The sequence below is a fragment of the Temnothorax nylanderi genome, unplaced genomic scaffold, assembly GCF_030848795.1.
Source record: "Temnothorax nylanderi isolate EJ_2023f unplaced genomic scaffold, tnyl_v1.0 TNYL_tig0150_pilon, whole genome shotgun sequence".
Lineage (NCBI taxonomy): Eukaryota > Metazoa > Arthropoda > Insecta > Hymenoptera > Formicidae > Temnothorax > Temnothorax nylanderi.
In genome coordinates, this window is record NW_027249212.1 from 33697 (window position 1) to 51565 (window position 17869).

The following is a 17869-nucleotide window of genomic DNA, read 5'->3' on the forward strand; positions in this document are numbered from 1 at the left end:
GAGCGAGTATTCTAATTTTTATCTTGTGACACGTAGCTAGCATTCCACTTCTTTGTCCCCGCGTTTCAACTTTGCTTTATCTTCCGCGGTGCGAACACGGCAGTAGTCTCATACTAATGAGCACTCATACCTTAAACCTACATAGTGGTCGCGCGTGAGTATACAAAGTGTTATACAGATGTTTGACACGTTCGCGAAGAGGGGGAGGAATATGTCGAAGAGCTAACTGTTAACGACTGACATGACAAGTCGCAGGAATACCGCGTCGCGATTACAGGGATTCATTCGCTATTAATTATTATACGCTTGACAGCGACTTCGTGGAAAATGTGAAATATTTGGACGTCGGTTGTGAAGTGAATGGCGAATGCGAGCGGCATGAATTATGCAAAGCGTAAGAAAATCAAAGCGTATAATCGGTTAAAATGTATAAAATACGTAGAAATAGGAATTATCTGACACGTGTATTATAAGACATGTATTTAATAAAAATTATTTACCAACCGTATCAAAAATTTACGACGCACTCTTTATCCATTATTAACATATTGAATGCCGGACCTAATTGATTTTTTAGCGACGATGGAATGAAATTTTGACTATTAGATTTACATCTCGATAAAATATCATATAACTAATTTATGTAAAGTTCTGATATTTTTATTACCTTATGTTTATTACCTCGCGTTATTACTTCAAATTATAGTTACAGAATTGTAAATATTTTTTTTTTTCAATTTTTATGCGTTTTTATAATTTGATAGCGCCAATCAGCACCAGTCCGGTGACCGGCGTGGAGCTACTGAATTAAAGTTCACCGTGCTGGTCACCGACACGGCTATTAATATACTCTCTGGTTGGTATAGACTGACATCATCGGAAATGCAAAAAACTTTTTTGCTGGCTAGGATGAGACTGCATAATTTCACGTCAGCGGACACAAATCTATCAATGTTAGCATATTAATAAACTTAAGATGGATGTCGAGTCGTAGGAAGGTAACGTGAGTGAGCAGAATCGACAATTATATCGTGCCATGATGCTGAACAAGTAAAATAAAATATAATAAAAGAATATAGCAGAGGAAACGCGAAGTGCAAGACTGCGCTCGATTGCATCTCGTTGCTGTCAAATGTATAACAGCTGTAATGTATCTTCCTAAGTGCAAAATTGTGAATCGACTTAGATTATTAGTTTTCTTCGAAATTTACGGAGCGTTATTTTAGCTCTGACAAGCTGAAATAACACTTCAATTTCTACTTAATTTCTAATGTCAGTTTCATGATCGTTCTCTTTTCACCGATGTTGTACGGTGTCCGTATACTATCAATTTCACACATAGAGATCGCGAGAATTCAATTCAACTAAATCCAATTTAATAAATTGAATCAATTAAAGTTACTGCAGCTTTAATTGACTTTGTTCTCTCACACGTAAGCAACGTATATAAGCAATTATTAAAATTTATATTAACTACTTGATCTGCATTCAACGTATTAAAAGAAGTTATTGCTTCCGATAGGTACTGTGTCATTACATGTAAATGTAATCGTCAGCCTAAGTTTCCTCTATCGTCTTCCTTCTATTTTGAAATAACGATGCTGGCAGTTACGATTGCTTTCTATACAGATATTGAATCGTTGATCGCGCGCAATTTTTCACACTCGCGAATCTGATAAAGATATCCCATACGTACCGTCACTCAAAAAGTGGCATTTCCATTTTCAACGTAATAAATGACGGCGCGAAAGCGAACTGCAAATTGAATTTACAGGTGCACCGCACTTTTATACTCAATTAAGAGGTAACGATATTTCACAGTCACGTAACGCGTCAATACTTTTTTCCGTTTCGCGCGTATCGCCGTCATTCCGATTTAATGATCGCTTCCACTCATCTCAGCGATTACTAAACTGTCGGAAAACACGTGGCGCGCGAAATTTACGAGATGAGATATCGCTTCTACTAGCTATTCCGCTAAAACTCTAGATACAGTTAGTCGAGTCTTGAAAGATTTTACGATTTTTTTTCGTCCGTATTCTATCCCTGTACACAATATTCCGCTCGCGAAATAACATAATTTCCGTCATAAAATTATCGCTACTGTTTTTATTATCTTGCTCTTTTTTTATTGTAATTATCTTGCACTTGTTTTTATCATCTTGCACTTTCTTAACCCTTAAATTTCTCGGATACGCTATAAGCCAAAGTTTTCAGTCATAACTATACACAGAGAAAAAGAATATTCTTGATTTGATAATATCTGTAGTTTCAATATGAAAATGTTGAAATGAGATCATATTGCGTTAAACTTGCTTAAAGAAAACTTGCTTGTGTGAAGTCATTATATAGTGTAATCAAGAAAAAAACGTTGAAATAGAAAGTGAAAAATTTTATAAGAAGATTATAGTAATCTTGCTTATACAATACAAAACAATCTATATCTTCTTATAAGAATTCCAACTTTTTATTTCAACATTTTTTTCTTAGTTGCACTATATAATGACTTCATTCAAGCAAGTATTCTTCAAGCAATTTTTTTTTAAGCAAGTTTAACGCAATATAATTTCATTTCCAAGATTTCCAAATCAAGAATATTCTTTTTCTTCTGTATATACATGTGTCACGAAACAATTTACATTTGCAATCGACGTTGTTGCGTTATTTTCGTTTCGATTAGGTCGTTTAGAAATCGCTAATCTTCCAAGGTGCCGCCGCCGGCACCGAAATAATAGAACGTGTAGTCACGTTCTGAGGCGCCGGAAATACCTATACTTTTCTATGGTCTAAGTGGAGGCATTAAAGTCGGCAAAAAAGTGGCGCAGGGTGGAATGTACGGCGATCCTTCAAAGCGCCGTACGCACCGGCTGCTTAGTCATTTAGAGTTTAAACCGGCGTGCGCATCGCTTTAAGTTTCAGCCATTCACTTTAAGCCTTTACCATTCCGCGCTCAACGGTATGTAACGACGCTACCGGCCGTTTCTTATTTATTCATTAGCGGGTCAAGTTTGAGCGAGTAGCCGCGGTTGTTTTCACGCGCGTCTCGACGCTTCCCAATGTGCTCCCGGCAAATGTCGCGCGTCGCGACTATCAATGAAGACAACTGACGTGGAGACTTTCAGATGTGTCGAACTCTCTGGCGCGTCGCTGTAGGCCGGTATGGGCGGCATACGAAATAACGCGTGAATTTGAAAAAGAAATGTCTTTGCACGCGCATGAACAATATGGCTGCGCGGCCGGCCGGTCCACTTGCGGGAAGAATTTAGTAATTTTAAATGTATGCATTGTATTTTCATGGAAACCATAAGGATCTTTACGAGCGGCGCATTCACGTGCGGTGTATTTTAGCGTTCGGTTATTTATGCCTACGATATGAAACAGGTGGCACGACGTCGGGTGTACGCGGATTATAAAACTCCGCGGGCCGCGCGGCTTTATTATTGGCGCGCACGGGCAATATAAATACACGCGTGTGCCCGCGTATGCAAATTCCGCAGTATACACAATAAACGATGCATGAATTAAAGCGGCCGTAGCACGTGCATAAACACGCGTAAAAATACAACGGACGTTTTACGCTTGAATCTAATGGCCAAAAAAAAAAAAAAGATACCGAGCCTTAGGTTTAACTAAACCTATCGCGTTTATTGTAATTTCATGGGTAGTTCTGTATTGGTAAATGTTGACTTTACGAGAGACAAGAGAGTGTAAATTAAATTTTCCGATCTCAAGGCGGTGTTAATTGCTTGATCCATCAGAAAGGTTTACGGTCGGCACTTTGAACTTCCCACATTCAAGGGAGAAAATGTATTCTCCGCGCGCAACGCACGAAACGACCGTACTCTTACGTCACGTATATGTAATATAACCCGCACAAGTGGCGCATCAGGAAGCGCGTCGGATTTATATTAATCGTATTGTTAAGACCGCGCAAGAAACATTAATGGCACGGGGCACTCAGCGCGCGTTCCGATGAGACGATAACATCTTCGTGAGAAACATTCCGCGGATCCAGCCACCCGCTACGCGGAAAGATAAGCGCGTATTCAGTGCGCGCGCGCGACACCGCGCAAGTTTTACGCGATCGCGATCGCGCGTCATTCCGCGTGCACGCGCGTGACTTCGGCGTGATTGGAAAACCGATCTACCACGTCGTTGCGCGACCGCGACGAGCGCCTTGCCGATTGCGACCTGGAGTTTCGATACCGAGACTCCTTTACGGACGACTCGTGCAGAAAAGACACGCGGTGGGCGCGTCGCGGAAACGCACTTGATTAAATCTCCGGTAATTTGCATTCGCACATTATCGAGATGAGATAACGCTAATTGCACTGCGGTGTACCGGATAAAAGTTGCGGCGAACGCTTCCGAGAGTTTCATTATCGAGCTGTTAGCCGTGAATCCCGTTCCGTCTTCGGACGTGCTCTTATTTCGGAAGAATTAAATTTCTATTAGCTAGAATATTACACCGCGGATATTAATTACGGAGCCGGAGATGATATCTCACGGAGAATGTACTCGTTATGGCAGAAGGTAGCCGCGTCTCGTCCTCGTTGCAACCGTATGTATACATTCGAATTGCATCGCGGGTTACATTCCAGGTATTCCTCTTACTTACATGCACCGACGGTTACGTCGACAAGAAGGGTTCGTTACGTTCGCGAAGAACCTTCATAGGTACGTAGACCGGAGGAGTGTATAGGTACTCGGCTCCAGTTGGAACGGCCCCGATCAGCTCCCTGGCTACCTCACTCATGCGCCACGTACGTGTTTATCTACGTATGTAAATGCCAGATAAACGCGGATGCTAGTCTGGGATGCCCATCGCCTATGGGAATGCAACGGCCGTGCCAAGTTCAGGGCCGAGAGCGGAAAAAATATATTAAGCCGTTTATCTTTGCAACACGCCTGCCTCTCTCGCGGCGTAATGGTATATCGGGGCCTTACAACAAAACTACACCGAGAGCGCTCTTCGTTATGCAAAATGCGCCGCGATGCGCAACAGCTTTTGATAAAGAGGATACGCGTTTCACGAGTATGTACAGGTGACTGCTTATATGAGGGTAGTTACGTCAAGGCTGCAATACAAATATGATAATTGCGGACGGTAGGAGACTTCTTGCGTTTTGTGTGTGTGTTGATCCGAATTAAAATATTACCCGAATGCAAATTAGGGTTCACGTTAGAATGTAGTTTGTTGCGTTGCGGGGCTGGCACTTTGGTTCTTGCGAGACGTTCCGCGTTGAGCAAACGTTTATACGCCACGTCGGGAAACGTAAAATACGAGACGCGCGGCGCTTTTACCGTCCTCGAACAGCTGACGGCGTTTTGACGTATCGCGATTAATCAGGATCGACGCGACGTGCGCCGCGGCGGAGCGCTGGTATTAAATCGCGTCGTAAAACGAGCGGCGAGAGGCTGGCTGGCGCGTAGTTGACTCGCGATTACGGTCAACTACGGTTGGTACATCATCCCCCGGCGCATCCCTCCGAGTTTTCTCCTTTTTCACGGTGGTCTCCCGGCTTCTTGTGCTCTCGCTGTACCGTGCCGGAGAGACCGGTCGCGTAAAGACCGGCCACAAAACTCGGCGCAGGTACATACTCACCGTACAAGGTCTCGCTCGGAACTATAACTATGAGCGCCATAAAGCTCGCGCGCAGGAAGGGATACATTTTTACGCCCGGCGATCCGACGCGTCGTCGTTAGACGGACTCGTACGTAGACGGAGCCGCGTAAGAGACCGGAAAAAGAAAAGTTGAAGTCGCGACGCAAGAAGTAGGTACGATAAATCAAAATACGGCTGAAGAGCCTAGAATTTAGCAGGCGACAAAAATCATCGTGTCCCGTTTGCTCAATTAAAATTAATAAGATACCGAAAAAGTGTTATTCAGCTTGGATAACCTTGTCTCGGCTCCGACAGGACTATCCGCAATTAGGACAGCCAACAATAAGATAGCAGCGTTACGCAACATCGCCTAAAGACAAGATAAACAATTTGCCGACGTCCAGCCGACCGTGAAGCGACTAGGTATCCGATGAAAACCAGGTGGCGCAATGGTTAATTAAAAGGGAAAGAAAACGCGACGTCATCCGCGCGCGTCTCTCTGTCTCTCGAAGCGAGACATTTGTGCTTGAATATATATGTGCAGTTGGAAAGATAACTGGCGACACGGAGGCGTCTAACACCTGTTAACAAACGCAGCCTCGCCTTCGAGAACGTCGATACAGTTATTCCAACTGAAAGATCGACATCCTTTAAGGTCACCTACTCCTAAGCGCCTATCACGATGGGCAACTCTGCATACTGGGACAACGCGACGGATTCGCTACGCCGAACTTGGACGATCTTCACAAACTCGGCAACTCGTGAAGCCCGCGGTTTATGGAGAAATCAAGTTAGTAACTTACTCCCGGCGGCTTTCCGCGTTAATACCGGAATTACGCGAATAAAATCCAACGCGCGCGCAGTATACGCGCAGTAAACGGTTACTTAACGAAGTTTCGTATAATTTCAGCGATATCAATTTGACCGCCAACCGGTTCGCGATTATTAAAATACGGATAATCATCGAATTCCTTGATACGCGGGAATCGCTTGTGTGTCCCCCCCCCCCCTCATCACGGACTCCCTTTCCTTCTCTCTTCCTCGGGTTGCATTGAAATGAAAACTAACAGACATTTCCTCGCGAGAGGCACCCAACGATCAGAGATGCGCTTTCTCTTTCTGTCTCTCTTTGCGCCTCGACATTTTTTATAAAGCTCGCATCGGGTCGATCGAGGCACGAGGGATTAATTAAAAGCAGACGCGCGGACTACGAAGGTACGGAAAGGTCTGCCCGGCACCACCAGAACCGGTCTAAATGTAAGATGGCGTGAGTGTTATCGATTTGTCATCGGTTGATAAAAATCGACAACACCCGTGCTATTCGTCCTCTTTTTTCCCTTCTTTTTCTCTCTCTCTCTCTCTCTCTCGATGCGCGATCGCCTCATTCAAACTGATCTACCGGAACACAGAGCATCGCGGTGCAATATCGTCGGCCGATTCAATTATTAATGAACTGTTATCGTCGAAAAGTGGCTCGTTAGTTTCCACGTATAAATCAATACGAAACGGATTCATATGATCTTCTATGCACAAAGGTACTATCGCGAGAACGCATGTAAGCGTTTCATCACTTTTATTCATCGTTATTTTCACGCCTCTCGAACCGTCGCGTTGTCAGTCGTACTTTATCGCATTTCGAGCATCAGTTTTAATGCCGAGAAACACGCGATTGTAATCAACCGACATACAAGCTTAAGTCATCGGCCGGTTGCGACCGACTACGCTTTAACACGAGAGACTTTGTTAAGCCTAAAGTGATTAACGATCGAATAAACGAGAGCAAAAGGAATTAATTCTGTATAAAAACTTATTTTGCGACCGCGATCAAAGCAATTTGCGCCGCAAGTCGATAAAAAGAGATGTTTTCACAAAAAGAATTATTAATGTCCTTCCCACGGCGGCTCCTAACCCCTTGAGTGTCACACCATTTTCCTCGAGTAGTCCTAAAATACCAAAAACAAAAGATTCTCGACAATTAATGACAGTTTATAATGGGATGGGTTTTTAATGGCGCTGATGACGAATATCAAGTCAAATTTAAAAAAAAATTGTCAAAACTGTTTAAACTTTTTCAAATATGACTTCAAAATCATGTTCAACGCACCCAAAAACTCCTAAATATACTTTGTTTCAGTTATTAATTCATTTGATAAAACCTAATACATCTTAAAATATCTCATGACAAGAATATTCGAAAATTTTTATTTTTCTGACAGCCATATCTTTTTTCTGAGGCAACATTTTGAAAATCGGACTCAAAAATCGTGTTCGCTACATCCAAAAACCCCTAGTTACACTTTGTTTCAGTAACAAGATCACTTAGCGTCTCTAATGTAACAAGATACTTCATGACGACAAAATGCATTTTTGCGGGACTGAACGCACAGTCCAAAATGACGAGAATTCTCGTCATCGGCACTCAAGTGGTTCATTTTTCTATATTAGAAGGTGCACGCTGGCTCGCGCTTTATTAGAGACGTTTAATCGCCGGGATTCGGCGATTCCGTTAATTACCGTAATCTCGCATCGTACACGCCACTCTTATGCAAACGTACTTATGCAAATCGCCGTATCGCCGCCAACCCGAGTACAGTTACGATCGTGAGTACGACGCGCGATCTATGACGGGCCCTACGTGCGGGTTAATCCAGCAAGATGAAGATCGCTGACCCACGATCACCCGAGATCTGAGAAGTATGCGCGAGTCGCGATTTTATTCGCGGGCGCATCGACAGCGTCTGTATTCATCCGTCTCTGTGATTACGTCCGATCGCGAGAATACGCGAAAAAATATCGGGTGCCCTTACACCTCGCGTATAGCTCCTGTCCGTTCTGGGCTAATATCCGGGCTAGAGATCGATGGGAAACGGGGGAGCACTAATTACCATCGCCCGCAGGTAGGTAACGTTACGCTCGTTTGTTGAACGCGCGCGTTGATCATGCCGCGATGAATGCACAGCGATGTCTATTAGGACATTAATTAATTGATTAACTTCGCAACTCGTCACGACACGCGTAATTAATCCTCTCAGAATTACAGCCGAGCTTAGAAAAAAATTTATCAACCTCATCCTGTGCGAAAAAGAATCCACGGTTATATCTCGCCGAATGATGGGAGAAGGGTTAAATATCGTGCGACGTGAGCAGGAAGCAAGAAACGTTAGGAAATCGGTGAATGAATATTGCCCTGGCGCGAGCCGAGAGTCTAACAGTACTATTGTGCGTGCGAGAAGGTAAAAAAGCATTGATACGGGCAAAGTTCACCGCTACGAAACGGTGCCGTGTGGCATCTCGTGGGATCTCCGAGGGTTAATCAGGATGCCGGGGATTGATAGGCGCGCGAAGCGCAAAAAGCGCGCCGGGATAAATCGACGCGCGGGTATTTATCTGTAATTAAGTCGGTCGCAATTAAAGGCGATCATCGATCAAAAATTATTTGCTATTTCAAGCAGATATACGCGAAACCCACGGCCGGAGCCGGCGTATTAATGAGCCGTTCGGTGCGTTCAGTGCGCGAGAATGCGCCAGGAACGCGCGCGCGGAGGATCGGGAGGATGGCGCGCACGAGGTCGGGGAGGGCCACGATACACAAGAGGGAGCGAGACGAAACGAGTGGGAGGAGGAGAGATCATAAATCTGTGTAATTGACAGGTCCCGCTGAAGACGTTCGTACGGCATAGATGCTCGGGCGCAGATAGCCGGCTAATAATAACGCTCTGCCCTCGCTCGCTAATAATCTACGAACGCGTATAATGGACGCTTTGAGAAAATGCCATCTTCCCATATTGTAAAGCAAAGCGGCGATGAAAAAAAATTAACGCGCGCCCGCGCGCAACGAGACTTGCATTAATCGGTGGATGGTCACGCCCGTAATTAACACCTCGGGGCCAGAAAAGCCCCGTCGAGGGGTGAGGAGAGAAGAGTAGGTATATACCGGGGATTTTCAGTCGTCGTCTCTAATTCATTTGACGTCGACTCGGCAACGTTGAAATTACCATCGTCGCGAATATTCCCGCGCCAGAGTCATATACGTGCCGAGCGTATAGCACGTACACGCAAGCGAGAAACATCCATCGAATGTGTGTTTGCAAATCGCCGCGGGGCTGGCGGTAATTTAATTTGAAATCAAAGATCTATCTTTTTCTCTTTCTCTGTCGCTCTCTCTCTCTCTCTCTCTCTTTCTTCTTCCCGGCGGAGAGGAAGTCGAATCCGCGCGCCAGACCACCGTGCGCGCGGCGGAAATAAAGAATCTACATGAAATTATGCACCTGTCCATTAAAGCCGGTCGCTTACTCGCGGGGCTCTAGGTGCGCGCATAACTTTCCGCGGGTCCCGCGCCGTAACCTCCCTTTGTATCCTTCGCAGGGTCGCGTGAGAGCGCAATAATTTAATTCACAAGCAACTCGACATAAACTTGGTCTAACGAATAGGACGCAAACCTGTGGACCCTCTTCTCAGCGCCGCCGACCCCCTTCTCTCGCGTATACGCTGTTTCTCGAGTACGGGGCACCGGGGATATTCACGAGCGTGTACGCGCGTGTAGAAGCGTGTACTGGCCCAGCACGCATCCGCGAGTCCTTCTTGACTAATCGCCGACGGAGATCGAGCCCGGGACACGGTCCGGTCCGCGGATCGGAGTTACACCGAGGCGAAAGCACGCGCGATAATGCTAATGAACGCTTACTTACGTCATAAATCCGTTTCTACCGCGCTCTTTTCTCAAGCACGACGATTAACTTTTACCAAAAGATTAATCTCGCTCGTGCGCGTCGTACATCCGCGTCCCACTCAACGACAAAGTCTCGCATTTTAATTTCGCTTCACTGATACGAAAAAAAAAATCGAATAGCAATATTACGTAGCTGTAGCACATTACTAATTTTAACATTTTTTACATGTCCCAGAAAGTCCACTCTAAATTTTAAAGTTAAAATGACTCATTCATTGTGTGTTACTTGTTGACAAATTAGAAATGTTAATTAATTGACATTATACTTTACATTTATATTTGTTCTTTTGACTTTATTTTTCAAGTTATATTAACACATAATATTAATTATTTTACAGGTTTTACTTGAATTGTATGTAATAGAAACATTTAATTTTAGTAAATTTAATTATTTTGTGTGTCAAAGTTTACGATTATTTGAAAATTTACTAACTTTTGTTTATGTGTCAAAATAACTTTAAGACGTGTTGATTTTTTAAAGTAATTGTGTTAAAAGAACTTAAAATAATATTTAATTTCTATAATAAATGACATATGTATATAAAGTGTTAAGTTATCACGTTGACATAAATGTAACACATGGAAATGTTAAGAAAATAATAACATAGCTGTTGTATGTTAATTTTACATTGAAATAATAATAAAATCTTGGTAACACATGAAAATTTTAACATATGGACCGCTATGTACACACGATTTTTTACTGTGTATTAACGTCTGTTTGTACGGTAGCATAAAATTGTGCAGCAGAAAAAGATTTCCAGTATTAAGTCGCGAATCAGTTGGCCGTCCCGCTTTGATCGGCGATTAGGAAGACAACGGTCATTATTTTAGATTCGTCGAAACTGTATAATTCGGCCCTAAAACGTGGCCCCATTCCGGAGGATTTTATTGGCAATCAAGAGCGACGGGAATACGAACCGTCTCGAATCGCCAGGGACGTGCCACGATTATTAAGGCCGTCCACACGTGCGCCATTAAGATGCCCCCTTACCGCGCAGGGTAATTCGCTCGTGTAACAAGAGGCGGATAAAAGGGACGAATCTCGCGGATAACGGCAGCAACGCACCCTTCGTAATCGCCCCTCGATCATCGTAATGCGACATGTATACGCCCGTCTCCGGCGGGCAAAATTAACCGATATCGAGCGATTGGAAGCTCGTCTGATGGGTGCGGAAAAAATTTACTCCATCACCGATTATGCAGCCCTCATCCGGCCAGAAGGGACATTATGATATTAATATTATAATATCGCGTCTCGGCAGTCGGGGGACTGTCGAGGAACTTCCTTTTGTGCAACAGACAAAATGTCACCGTCCGCGTGTAATAAGGGCAACTTGATGTGAATGAATTTTCTGAAGATTGTAACTATCAAAATGAGCTATTGATAAATAGAACAACTGAATCAGTGGGCGCGTGGGATGTATCTTACACCCCGCAACAGCTTGTATAAAATAAATATTCTAGACTTATTTCAATACAGAACCGATTGTTATCGAAAGAACATTAAAAATAAAGTTTCAACTTGTTAATATACTTTAAGATGTGCAGCAATGAATAATATTAAACAGAATACAAAAAATATTAACTATAAATTTAACATTTTATAGCATAAATAATGTGGGGTGTAATTTACATCCTTTTTATATATTTCCATGGAGGGTTAAATCCAAAAGGATCCCAAGTATGACACTGACCAAACATTTATAGTGCATGTTATCTTTATTTGACGGCGCGGTCGTTCATCATTTCGTATTCACGCGGCGTGAGAGAGATAATCGAAAACGCGATCGATTTGCCCGCTCGCACTGTTCTAATTAAACGGCCATTAATCATTTGGAACGTTAGTCGCGACCGAGCGTGTTATAGATTCTTGCCGAGTACGTGATTAGGCACGACCCCCATGACCATTCATGAATTAGATGTCGAACGTGCGCTTTATGGTAACCGTTATTATAGGCGCCATTAACGGCTTAACCGGGATACCCCGAAAGACGGTATTCCGATATAGTTTTGCTAACGAGACGTTTTGTTGATCAACCGGAGTTGTTCTAATTTACTCCTCGCTCTCCGCTAGCAAACAAGCGTTTGAAACATCACCGACGAGAGAGATTTCAGCGAGAGTGGCATTTGGCATGAAGCGTGACATTATACCTTGAGCAAGAATTAATTAGCTAAATTGCAATTATACGTATAAACTCGGAAGCATATTACACTCTCAGCAATAATTTAACGCATATAATTGAGTTTGATTCCTCTATTTAGTTACATATATAAAAATTGTGCTAAATCCTCCGTTAGAGGACTACAAAGAAAAAAAGCTAATCTAGTGTAAAATTCTTAATTAGCTTTTTCTTTAAAAAAGAATGATCAAGCTAGGATAATGGCACTGAATAAAATGCTTCGGAATTTCTTATTCTTAATTTAAACGACTTTTTAGCACAAATATTATGCGCGCCGATTCGACTCTGATACGCGCGCCGTAATGAGATAAATCGTAAACGCCTCTCTTACGTGAAATGGCGACTAATCCGCTACAAGTCCAACTGCCATTAAAACGGTACAATATTAAGTAACGTTCCGAGACAAATCGGCTTAAACAGCGATCTAACGCTCGCTCGCAGCTGGAGTCGCGCGATAATGTTTTGTCTTATTTATCGCACGGAGATCCACTTAAGCGCGCGTTATACCTGATCAATTGAATGATATGTTCAGGGCGCGATTACATAATTCGCGCGATAATTCGTAGCCGTATATTTCGCTGCTTCGATTTATTTTGTCCTTCCAGATAAGGGTCAACTTTATCATGTTATTTCTGACCAAACATACTCTTATCCACCATATAGGCAAAGTACTCGGGATCTACGAGAAGACTTACAAACGACCTGACTCCGGCGTGGTGCTCTTATCTGGCAGGCTATAAAATTCTTATCCTGTTGGCTCGAAATCGGTGCTATCACCGGGCGAATATGCGAGCGGCGATCACCGCCGCGTCGGTGCTGGTCGATGCAGCTAATCCTCGTAATCGCGGCCTGCACCGCGGGACAAAACGATCAGCAAGGATCTATCGAGGCACCGATCGCGCGGCCGCGGCGGCCGCGTCGTTATGTGGAACGATTGCGATACCGCGCGGTACAGTTACCTTGACACGAGGAGAGCACATCCTTGCGGCGTGCGTGAAACGAGGATGAAAACGGGGCCGCTCCGCAAACGCGCGTCGATAAACGTTTTCCAGACTGAAGCAGACTGCGCGCAGAAAACATAAATTGATGTGCGGTGTCATATATAGAGTGTTATCCGTCAAATTACTCGATTAAACAACATCGCCTGATTCTGTATATCGTATCCTAGATATAAATAAGCGTGTAACATCGATGCGAGGCAAAATACGTGCAGCGGTAAGAAACGAGAGAAAACATTGGTAAGTAGGAATTCAGGATGTCGCCGAATATTAGACAAACGGAGCGTGCCTCTAAAAAACCAACTATCACAGTAACCTTTGAATCTCAGCGCTACTTTAGAATTCACAAATTCGCACGTCAATAAATGGCAGGGCATAAATAAAATGACCATCATAAATCGTTGCGAGTTCACGTTGTCCCGATACTTCGTGCCTCGTTTGAACGAACCGTCCAGCGGTTGAGCTTATCTAGAACGCAGATGCTGCTACCTACAAAACGACTTTTGTGTACGCACTAAGCAATGCCGCGTAGACATTTTATTACGTTGTGTGTGCGCGTGAACACCATGACATTCGCAAAATCATCAATAAATGCGAAAAAGATGAAAAAAGCCACCTGTCAGACATCAATGGCGGCTAATCTTCTTGTACAAGTATGTCAAATATACAATCAAGACGCAATCTATCACGTTTCGAAACTCGCTTGTCTAGAGAGACAAAGAAAAAAAGAGAAAAAGAATAAGAGAAAAAAAGAATATTCTCGATTTGAAAATATCTTTAGTTTCAACGTGAAATCTTGAAATGAGATTATATTGCGTTAAACTTACTTGAAGAAAACTTGCTTGAAGAAAACTTCAGACCAAAGATATTTTCAAATCAAGAACATTCTTTTTTTCTGTGTAAGTAAAATTTCAGTTAAATGCCCGATTTGATTTTGTTGCGTGAAACGATGCTGATTTAAGAATTAAAATTCTATCGCGAGACGGATTGCCAATTTTAAAAATTAACGCTCGGATATGCGTGCAGCATCTCGGTCTCACGACCCCGGATTCGCGACGCGCGATCCCATCTTTCTCATTCTCACAACTGATGCCTAACGTTTTTGTTGAAAATATTTTCCTATCGAGGGGTGTCGATTGCGAAGAGCGTCGACGCGTTTCGACGTACCGAGATGTAACGTGAAATAAGTGGAAGTGGAACGACGATGATCGAACAAGCGAATAAGAAATCGGACGAAGTAAGACGAACCTGGAATCGCGGCGAGATTCAATCTCAACGGATGAATTCACCATGAAACGTCGCGATTCCCCGTTGCGATTCACCACATAAGCGTTTTCTCGCGCGGCCTTCTTGCCGTCCTGTTCCTTGCTATTTTCTCGCACCTGCCCGCGTTTCCTTCTTCATAGATTTTTCTCTCCTTTGATTCATGATTCACACGTTTGCTCCTCGTGATATAACACTCTACTATAATCACTTCTTGCGCTGCTTTTTTCACGTACGGACTTTTTGCCACTTGCAGAATAAACTATTGTTTAGCGAAACTGGTTTCCCTCGATTTTTATATCTTCGGTATATTATATCGCGATGGAAAATGACGCGTACTCTCTCTCTCTCTCTCTCTCTCTCTCTCTCTCTCTCTCTCTCTCTCTCTCTCTCTCTCTCTCTCTCTCTCTCTCTCTCTCTCTCTCTCTCTCTCTCTCTCTCTCTCTCTCTCTCTCTCTCTCTCTCCTCTCTCTCTCTCTCTCTCTCTCTCTCTCTCTCTCTGTTATAAAAAGATAAAGGTTTTCAATTTTTTATTTGAATATCGCTCGTAGATACGGCGCATCGCATCGGTCGTATGTTCGTTGGTGCTTCTATCTCTAAGCTAGGTTATTACTGAAACTACTGTAATCAATGCTAATACGAGGCCGGTCGGTAATAAGAATTAACAATTTCCGCTATCGTAGAGCTTGCAGTGCTAACTTTGCGCGCGTTCCAACCAGCGCCATATAGTAAATCAATATAAAATCGTAAATATAAAATCCCTCCCTTATTCCCTAATAAAAAGCAGTGATATGTGGAAAAAGCTATTTATTGCGATAATTATTTACGATGCAGACGCCCTCACGATCTAGGAAGTGCATGATTAAATTGTGTATCGCAGTAAAACCGCGAGTAGAGTATAATGTACGATAATGATGTGCCGCATTCTTTCGAATATTGCAAAAACAAAATTACTCTATCAACGTCGACGTCAACTTTAATTGCACACACAATCTAAGAAGTAGAAATAGATTATGAACTAATTACGACACATATGTACAGTATTACGATAGGTATTACATTTATCGTATAAGATTGTTAGAGTCGCTGGTTTTCTATTTTCAGCAGCAAACTACCGTTATATAGTTTTCCTTATTTGGAGAGATCAATTCGTCTCTATTGTAGATCGTGGTATTCGCGTGTAATCATCCCATCCTTCCCACTTCCGCTTATTTTACATTACATCTCGGTATGTCAAAACGCATCACAGATGTGTAAAAAATTGTGCGGGTCCTCACAGTATTAAATAAAAAAAAATCTAACATTTCCTGCACATCTATCCTTGTCAGTAATAAGAAGCAAAAAGTAATATACGTTAGGCATTACAACCAAGAAAACAGGATGCCCTAACATGGGCGCGAATTCTTTCTCCGGCGAATTCGTTTAAGAAGTCTTGGCTTCGTTTATTATAAGACTTGGCCGTTTTCGTCTTCAATCCTACCGCGCATAAATAACCAGAACGTGGCGTATAAATATACCGTAGGTAGGCGAAGTCTTATGGAGTTCAGATTATATCGGCCCAGCATTATTCGCTGCTTAATGCGCGCGCTGAATGATGCCGCTCGTTTGCTCACTCTACCCGACTGTCCAATTGCCCACTCGGTTGTACGGTTGCCGTTTAAAGTCCGCGTATAATGTATCTCCTCTCCATCGTCGAGGAGCTAGCAGGAATCCGTCCGTGGACAGGCGACACCAACGGTATCCCCTGCCCACAACCGCGAACGTCGTTCCGCTCGACGACGTCGGCGTCCAACGACGTCGTCGTGCTTGCTTAGCTACCGAGAAGACAAGTGGTACACCCTACATACAATACATTTGTATACCCTGCGACGTTTGTATGCTCGGCTGCTAACAATCCGAGGGTTGACTGAAGTGATGCAGTGCGCATTGTTTCGTGAAAATATCGCTGGAGATGTATGTTTCATTGCTTAGCTTCCTTAAAAATTAGAGAATTTATTTGTAGTTTGTTAATATAAATATGTAACATGTGATTTTTTTCATTGTAAGTAACGACGTAATTATACTTTAATTAACTCTTTATAAATAAAATACTTGGTCATGAGGCGAATTCAGATCATGAAAGTAGACCGCGATCTAATAAATGCAGCGCTTTAGACCGCTCAGTTTAATAATTATTCTCGCATATATATAGAAAATAAATAAATATAAAATTATATATTGCAAATAATATCTGTAAAATAATGTAATCATTTCAGTCATCTCTCAACTTTGTATTATGTATATTGTATAGAAAATAACAACATTTATCAGAAGTACTAATTCTCGTTAAGTAAATACTAATGATAAATAACAATTTATTATCTAATAATAATTTACCGCAATATATTGATAAATATCCGTTACGCATAAAATTATGATATGCTGCAGATATTATTTTAAATAAAAAAATTTATAATAGAAAAAGTATTTCTGAAAATATACTTTAAATACTTTAAATAAAAGATTTTGATAGATATGTAAGTACAAATTAACTATAGCGAGTACGATCTCGCTAATCCGACACTTCGATAATCCAGCACGTCCGATAAACCGGTACTATCGCGGGTTTCCGCGGGCTCTTGGATGAGAGCGGGTTTAACGCTTGCACATATTATCACCAACACAGCATTGTTTATGTTTCCGCGAAAATACATCGCCGCTTTTGTAGTTTTATTTTGTTTGTTATAAATTCAGGGCACGTATTATGGAACTTTTCAGAGTGGATTCCGATGGTCAAAATTATTACGTTTTCCCTATAAAAAGAACACATAGAAGTCTAGAAAATAAGTAAACAATTCCGATCGGAATCCATTCCAAAAAGTTCCGTAACACGTGCCTTGAACAGTTTTAAAATGCTCAATTATTTTATTTATCTCCTAATACCTTCTAGCAGTCTGGCAATTCATTAATCCGGCACAACCTGTTTTTAATAGTGCCGGATTAGCGAGATTGTACTGTAATTATAATAATTTAATCTCCAGTTCATAATATTTATCCCAGTAAAATATAAAAAATGAGTCTTTATTCGACTTTTATTAATTCTTCAAACTTC